General features: G+C 47.5%; 1 protein-coding gene across 5 annotated transcripts in view; it reads right to left on the reverse strand.

Annotated features, from left to right (window-relative positions):
* AGPAT3 (1-acylglycerol-3-phosphate O-acyltransferase 3) overlaps nucleotides 1–6,219 on the reverse strand; it is an 85,626-nt gene extending 79,407 nt beyond the window's left edge. For 2 of the 5 annotated variants that reach the window (XM_088160427.1, XM_088160423.1), the window contains exon 1: nucleotides 5,423–5,667. The gene's annotated coding sequence lies outside the window, so the exon portion shown is untranslated. Of the gene's footprint in view, nucleotides 1–5,418; nucleotides 5,668–5,973 lie in introns of those variants that run through there. The other 3 variants (XM_088160430.1, XM_088160426.1, XM_088160428.1) reach the window with 3 other exon arrangements.
* Nucleotides 6,220–7,437: the final 1,218 nt, after the last annotated feature.

A 7,437-nucleotide genomic window follows, 5' to 3' on the forward strand; every position in this document is an offset into this window, starting at 1 on the left:
CTCGTCCCTCAAATGAGGAAATTGTGCTCTGGAGTCAGTCTGAGCAGCTCAGCTTTCACAGCCAACAGCTCCACACACCTCTGCTCCAAGAAGTGATGCTGTGGCATGGCCAGAATAATTCAGAACGAGCTAAATCCGTCCCTTTTCAGCACATGCAGGTCCCACCCTGACCTCCACACCTTCCTGTGATGGCCACAGCACCTGCAGATTGTTTCCATCAGCACAGACACAGATGCAGAAGAAGAGGCAGCAGGACAGGCTCACCCACCCTTGCAGGAGCCCAAGCCCCGGGCACACAGCAAATCCCACTTTCTCATTACAGCTGGAGACAATGCCCATTAATTGTTTTGCCATCCATACAAAATTACTACAATACTCACTTCATAGGGTTGTCACAAGGATTATTTAACATCTCTGAAGAGCTTTGAAGAAGAAATAGTGGCTATTGTTCTCAGTACCATAGACTTGGGAACTATCTCACATGAATTTTGCATGACTGTGCATGTGTGACAGTTGCAGCACCAGTAGATTATTTTTTCTTCACAAAAAAAAAATAAAAAGCACCTCACAGTAGCTCATTTACCCTGGGCAACATTTTAGTCAGAAATTTATTTTGTTTTGCTTGTTAATATATCCTAAATAGAGATCAACTTTGACTATTTAATTAATAGATTCAGGTGCTGTTTCTAGTCTCTCTTAATTAGGGAAACATTGCGGTTTTTTACAAAGAACTCAGTTTAGGCTGTCAGAGCTTCTAGTGAGCACACTATAATTACTTAAGCAATGCTAACACACAAGAACAACAGGAGGAGAAAAAAAGGAACTAAAAATGTCACTGAAATCTCATTTACAACAAATGAGAAAGTCTGCATGGAGAAGTGCTGCTACACACAGAGAGTCCAATGTCAGACTGCTTACTCCTGACCATTAAATAGCTCTCAGCATTGATGCAGAACATTGTAGCAGTTTCAAACAGTGATTTTTTTTTTTTCCCCTCCCCGAATACACTGGAGCTGTTGGATTCTAAATGTTCTGCAATACACTTGGATCCACCTCACTGGTATGGACAACTTCTACCATTTCAGCCCAAATGTATAAGGAATCTATATGGCTTTTCTTTCTCATAAAATACAGGGAAATCGACACCTACTTCAAGGATAAGCATTTTCTTTTTTTTGTTTCTTTTTTTCTGAGCAGCCTGAAACTCCAGCAGTAATCACACAATTAGGCAACAAGGTTGCAACCCAGACGATTTGGCAGAGAAAACTACCATTTCCACTACACCCAGCTTCAAATGATCTTTAAACTCTTCGGGACACAAACCACATCTTTTGTTTGGAAAGCAAACACCACATTATTGATACTACTGCAAGATAAATGACAGTATTAAGACTAGTCAGCACACCAGCTTTCATTCCCCATCCAAGAGGGATCAGAAAGCTCGTTCTCTTTATTTCCCTTTATTTTCCTCTCTACAGAGGAACTGACACCTATGGGTGCACAAAAAATGCAGCATTGCAGTAGCAAGCCTCAGGGTGCCTAGGTCCCAAGTTCCCCAATTCCCAGGGGAGCCACAAGCCCAAAATTACATGCTTGCTGTCCCTAAAGTTGCATTCCTCAGAATAGCCACAAGGGCTGGGGGGAAAGAAAAAAATGTAAAAGACAGGAAAAAAGCAACAGGAGCAACTGGGCTGTTTTATCAACAGCAAGGAGGTGTACTACCAATTCCTGCTTTCCCCGGGTTTGTTTCATAGAGATCAACAGCTTTGGAAAGTTCAAGGTCCAAGATAACACTGACCCCCTCATAAAACAAGCATGAAACAGAAAGGTCACTGATTGTCTCCTCTGCCCATCAGCCCAGTGTGAAGTATCCTCATGAACCCTGAGCTGTGCATTATTTCAATACCTTCCACGGAAAAGGCCAGGAAAGCTTTAACATAATTACCACCCAGCACTTCCTTGGTCAATGCACTGTCCTGCTAAAACTGTTTGGGTTTTACTTGGGTTTACCTGCAAAAAAGAGCCCCATAGGCTCTCAGTTCTTTCTTATAACACCAAATACTCATTTGGACAAGAACAAGAACCCAAATCTCGTGCTTCCCAAGGCAAATGTCCCATCCAGCACAGTTATGTTGGTTAGACAGCTACAAATACATGCACAGCAGAAGACAGAGCTGCTGCAAAGAATGGATCCAAAGGCAGCACTTGTAGTTTGGTCTTGACAAAAAAGACAAATATTTCTTTCATCTTTGCTATGACTTGTGTGTAACACGTCTAAGTGTTCATCCTCTCATCACTGCCATGTCTTGCATACTCCTAAATGTGACCAGACTCACAGGCACAAGGAAATGTTACAGATAAATCATAAATATATACTGACTTTGGAGGCATCAAAAGAAATACATAAGCAAGGGTTCACTTCCTTTTTAACAATTTGAAATTTGGACCTCTCCAATTAATAAACCAAGTTTGGTATATCAGCAAATTAAACACTTCCTAGGTTATCTTGATTTTGCCCACAGGTGCCTCTGTCCTAGTGATAATCAGTCCCTAACTTAGGTGCTGACTCACGCCTGGAATCCTACCAGGATCCTGCATCAGATGGCAAACTGATTTTCATGCAACACATTTAAGGGTATCTTCATCAAGCACGCAGCAGAGGCCTGGGGATTAGTGTTCCTTTTCCTTATTTTATCTTGGTTAATATCATGGGTAAAGAAGAAATTTAGATAACGCCTTCAAATACTTCTCCATTCCCTTCCTTTTCATTTTGGTAAAAAAAGTTATCAATTACATATTAAGAGCTACTCACAAGCAAAAGCTCCCTGGCCCTAACGTGGAAAGCAAGCATAGACAAAGAGTGCTTATTACTGATGTCTCTGCACCAGAAGGTAGTAGAACAATCCGAGAAATAATGAAATCCTAGGTTCTCCTTGGGTTTTGTCATTTCTTTTGTTCTTTATCTCCCAGCACTCCGGGTATCAACAAAGACCAAAACACCTGGTCTTTGTTCAGGCTACGCATGCATTAGTCAAGTATGAACACTAAAAACACCCGGTGAAAGAACAGGACATTTTTAGCCACTACAGATGATAATTAAGTTTCTTCATGAGTACTCTGGCCATTTTTATCAAGAATTATGTTCTTGTAAGCCAAAGCAGCATGACTGAATGCAACCTTTCTTGATTTTTTTTTTTAATTTGCATAGACTGTAGAAGCAGCCTCCCAAAATTTATGGCTATCATAAATTTAGACTAGGTGAACTCATTACAGTTAACAGCAATACTTTATTCACACCGGTTCCCCACAAAATGTAAGCCTCAAATCCAATTATTCTGCAATACTTTTGTAAGTAAACAAAACACCATTTACGATTTGAAAACAATGCATCTTTCTGCTAACAGAGGCAGAGAAGAAAAAAAACGAAGGCAGCACAGGACTATGCAATAATTTCATTTTGTAAGAAGATTAACACACAGCAGAAAGCTTTAGCTCTGGCTGGGAAAAGAACGTATACTTTGTGCCAGTAGAGTTCCCTGTAATTGGAAGTGGAATTTTGTCCGGTTTGTTAATGCACCTCCTCAGAGACAAAAGAAACCACAAGGGGAAGAGGAAATCACATTCTTTTTTTCTGTCCAACATTACCTCAGCTAAAACCCATTCTGATTTCAGCCCCTGTCAGGCACAACGTGAGCACTCTCAGCAGAGCTATCTGCAATGCATTGTTAAACTGCACTACAAAGTTTGGATAAGTGGTCCTGCCATTTTTATCATGCTCAGCAGGGACAATCTGATCAGGTGTTTCTCCAGTGCTTGTTGAATTCCAGCTATATTTGGAGACCAACTGTTCCCTGTCCTGCTTTCTCCAATTAACTGTGTGTATAAGGGTGGAAAGGTGAAGGTGGGAATTAGGCAAGAAAGAGATAATGAGACTTTCTTAAGAACACTCTTAGAAAAGGCTGAAAACCATACTGAAAGTAACGAGCAGTATCTTAGTCATGAAGGCTCAGTAACAATAGATGTGAAAGGGAAAGAAGACTAGAGTACACAGAATGGAACCAAAAGTCAAGGCTCCTGTGAAAGTTACAGGAAATAGAACATTTATGTTTAAAATCCAAGGATCAGAACTGTTGACAGCACAAAGAGTTCTGTACCAGCCCAATGCTCAACTACAACTCCATTTAACTTCATCATCTCCTACTCAGCGGAAGGCTTGCAAGAAAATTAATGGAAACTGTACAAGTTCTACTGCTTGTAGAATCAAACTTGAAAAAAAATGAACACATATACCTATCTGAGAGTACGTTGAAATTCACACAAAGGACCTGTGGTTCAAGCACAGTCTCAAGTGGAGAGCGTCACCACAAGAGAAGCAGTGCCAAGTCAAGCGGAGAGCTTTAGCACTCTGCTCCCAAACATGCTTGTCACATCAGCAATTCACTGACAGCAAACATGCCATCTTGGACTCCAGCCTATTTCCCTCTGAGCAGGAGAGGGGGAAAGGCCAGGAAGTTTATTTTGGCCTTGAAATTAATGAGTAAGATAACCTGATGAGCTAATGAGATTATTACTGCTTTGAAGAATGAGCAGCAAGATTCCTGGAAACTCTGACACTTTCCTTTCTCATACCACACAGGCTCTCTACCTAATCAATGAGGAAACATAAAGACTACAAGAGGAAAAAAAATTGGAGGGGAAGAACATACAAGTGTGGCATCAAACAGGTAACCATCTCAACACGAAAATTTCCATCAGAATACGGTGTATTAAAAGCTTTAAGGGGATAATCAGCGTGTTTATTTGGATGCCTACACATTAGGCTAACACCTTAATACATCCATCAGCATCCTCTGAGCAGAATCCAGGCACAACAGCATCCCATTTGGTTGCCTCTCAGATCAATAGGGTTTGCTCTTCTCCATTTTATACTCGCAAGCCGTGCACCCAGGCACAGCCCAGCTCTTCCGAAACGGGCTCTCCTTCTTTCTTTCTTTCTGTTTTAAACCGCTCCCCCACTTTTTGCCCGTCCGTCCATCCATCCATCCACGGCACTCGGCGGGGAGCCCAGCCGCCCTCCTCCCGCCAGCCTGCGCCTCCCGGGACGCCGTCCATCTCACCCGGGATGGGCAGGATGCGATCCAGCCGGGACCATTGTGCCCTTCCCCGCCCCGGGTACCGCCCGCCGGCGCACAAAGCGCTGCCCCCGCCGGCGGCACCGGCACCGCCGGACCGAGCCGGGCCCGGCCCGGCTCCTCCCGAGCCGCCGCAGCGGGGGCGGCGAGCGGGGCCTTTCCCAAGGGGCTGCCGGCCGAGCCCGGGGCGTGCGGCAGCGCCGGGCAGGGGATGCCGCCCGGGCCAGGCTCCGCCGCCCGCCTCCCCCCGCATCCCGGTACCCGCGCCTCGCCGGCGGAGCGGCACCAACCTGCAGTCCCCGCCGCCGCCTCCTCCTCCTCCTCCTGGGGAAGAGCCGGAGCTGCCTCTGCCCGCTTCAGCCTCCAGCCCCCGGCAGCGGCGGGCTGGCTCGGCGCCGCTGCCCTCGGGAGGCGGGGAAGGGGCGAGCGGGGCGGGCGGCTGCGGGAGCGTCGCTCATCGAGTGCGGCAGCCCCGGCTGTCGCTGCCGCCGCTCCCCGCAGCCGCTACTTCCTGTGCGGCGATGGTTCAGTTCCTCCCGGGCCGCTGGGGGCAGGAGAGCCGGGGGGCGGAGGAGGAGGAGGAGGAGGAGGAGGAGGAGGAGAGGGGGGAAGGTCGGGTCAGATAGCGGGGGCGGCAGCGGCCGCGGCCGCCGCTCCTCCCGCCCGGCGCGGCTCCGCCCCGCAGCGCCCGCCGGGGCTCCGCGCTGCCCGCGCCGCTGCGGGACGCGATGCGGCGGAGCCGCCTCCCACCCTGCGCCCGCCCCGCCGCACATCACCCGCTGGTGGCCGTGGGGAGATGACCCAGCCCGGAGTGCGGCTCTCCCGCAGCCCCAGCGCTCACCGGAGACATGGCTCTGGCTCCGGAGGGGGAGCGCGGTCCGTGTGCGCCCGCCCGGCCGGCAGCGCATCCCGCGGCACGCAGGGATGCGGGGATGGATGCAGGGATGGATGCAGGGAGGGAGGTGCCCACGGGCCCGGCCCCGCCGCAGCCGCCCCGCAGCGCGGGGAGGGAGCGGGCACCGGCTGGGGTGGGCGAAGCTGCCGAGCACGGGGGATCCGTGTGCGAGAAAGGCGGAGATGGAGCCCTGGGGGATCGATGACGGAAAGTCTCAGTAAGGCAGGAAACGGGCAGGTAGCGGTGTTAATAAATGGCACAGTCCCGGGGCGGGATGGAGGAGAAGCGGTGGAGGGGGCTCGGCTGCAGACGCTCCATGCCCTGTAAATCCATGCCCTATAAATCCATGCCCTGCCAAGGACGACGTGGTGGAAGCGCTCCATGAAAGGAGCAGGATCTCACCTGGGCTATTTGGTTGGTGTTTGGTACAAAGGTGGCACCAACAGACTGACGGTGTCTTTTTGTTCCTGCGTATAAACATAGAGGAGCAGGTCGGAACACATCAAAGGCAGTACAAGTTCGGTCCGTTTTTCAGAGTAAGTTTTAAAAGATGATGGTTTTGTTTGGAATCCTACTCGTTCTCTTCAGGGTGTGGCGGGATTGCATGCAGGATCTGTCCTGGCCAGAGAAATTCAGCATGAAGAGGTTTTTATAGGCAATAATGAGTTGAGATTGGGAGGTCTTCCTCTGCTTTCTTGGATGCATCATGAAGAAAAGAAAAGAAAAGAAAAGAAAAGAAAAGAAAAGAAAAGAAAAGAAAAGAAAAGAAAAGAAAAGAGAAAAAGAGAAAAGTTCTATGGGAACATTTTTAAGTCCCAGTTCCTAGTGTTATCCTTCACACACCTTACTGATGCCACTAAATAAATAGGTATAATCTTCAAGATGGTGAGTGCTTGCAGCTCTTAAAGCTTTTTCTTCAAGATCTTATGTGTTCATTACCTCTGAAAGGTAGTTCCAGGATACAGATTTTGAGATTAACATTAGGCAGTAACATGGAAAGAGAGGATCATTGTGTTCTCTGAATCTTCACAATAAAGCAAATGTTACCCTCAGCAGCTATGGTAGACCTATATATAAAAAAGTGGATTTAACTGTGGTTTAGGTTCCAAATGTTCTCCCTCTTTTGCCTGTAATATATGACACTCAGAACATCATAACTCGACCTACTTTAGAAAACTACACACAAGGAATATCTAAATATTTATGTTCTGTGTTTACTTGAAGTCCCATTAAATCCCTTTATTACTGCACTTTTACTGCCATCAGAGAACTCTCAACTGGTTTCCAGTTGTAGTAGGAGGCAGGGATTCTCCCTTAGCTCAGAGATGTGTGTAGCTTTTCCTTCCCTCTCTCCTCCAGCACAGCTTCCTCCTGGCAGTTGTGCTCACCTCATCTAATGCTGCTCAGCCC

The sequence above is a fragment of the Sturnus vulgaris genome, chromosome 2, assembly GCF_052056855.1.
Source record: "Sturnus vulgaris isolate bStuVul1 chromosome 2, bStuVul1.hap1, whole genome shotgun sequence".
Taxonomy (NCBI): domain Eukaryota; kingdom Metazoa; phylum Chordata; class Aves; order Passeriformes; family Sturnidae; genus Sturnus; species Sturnus vulgaris.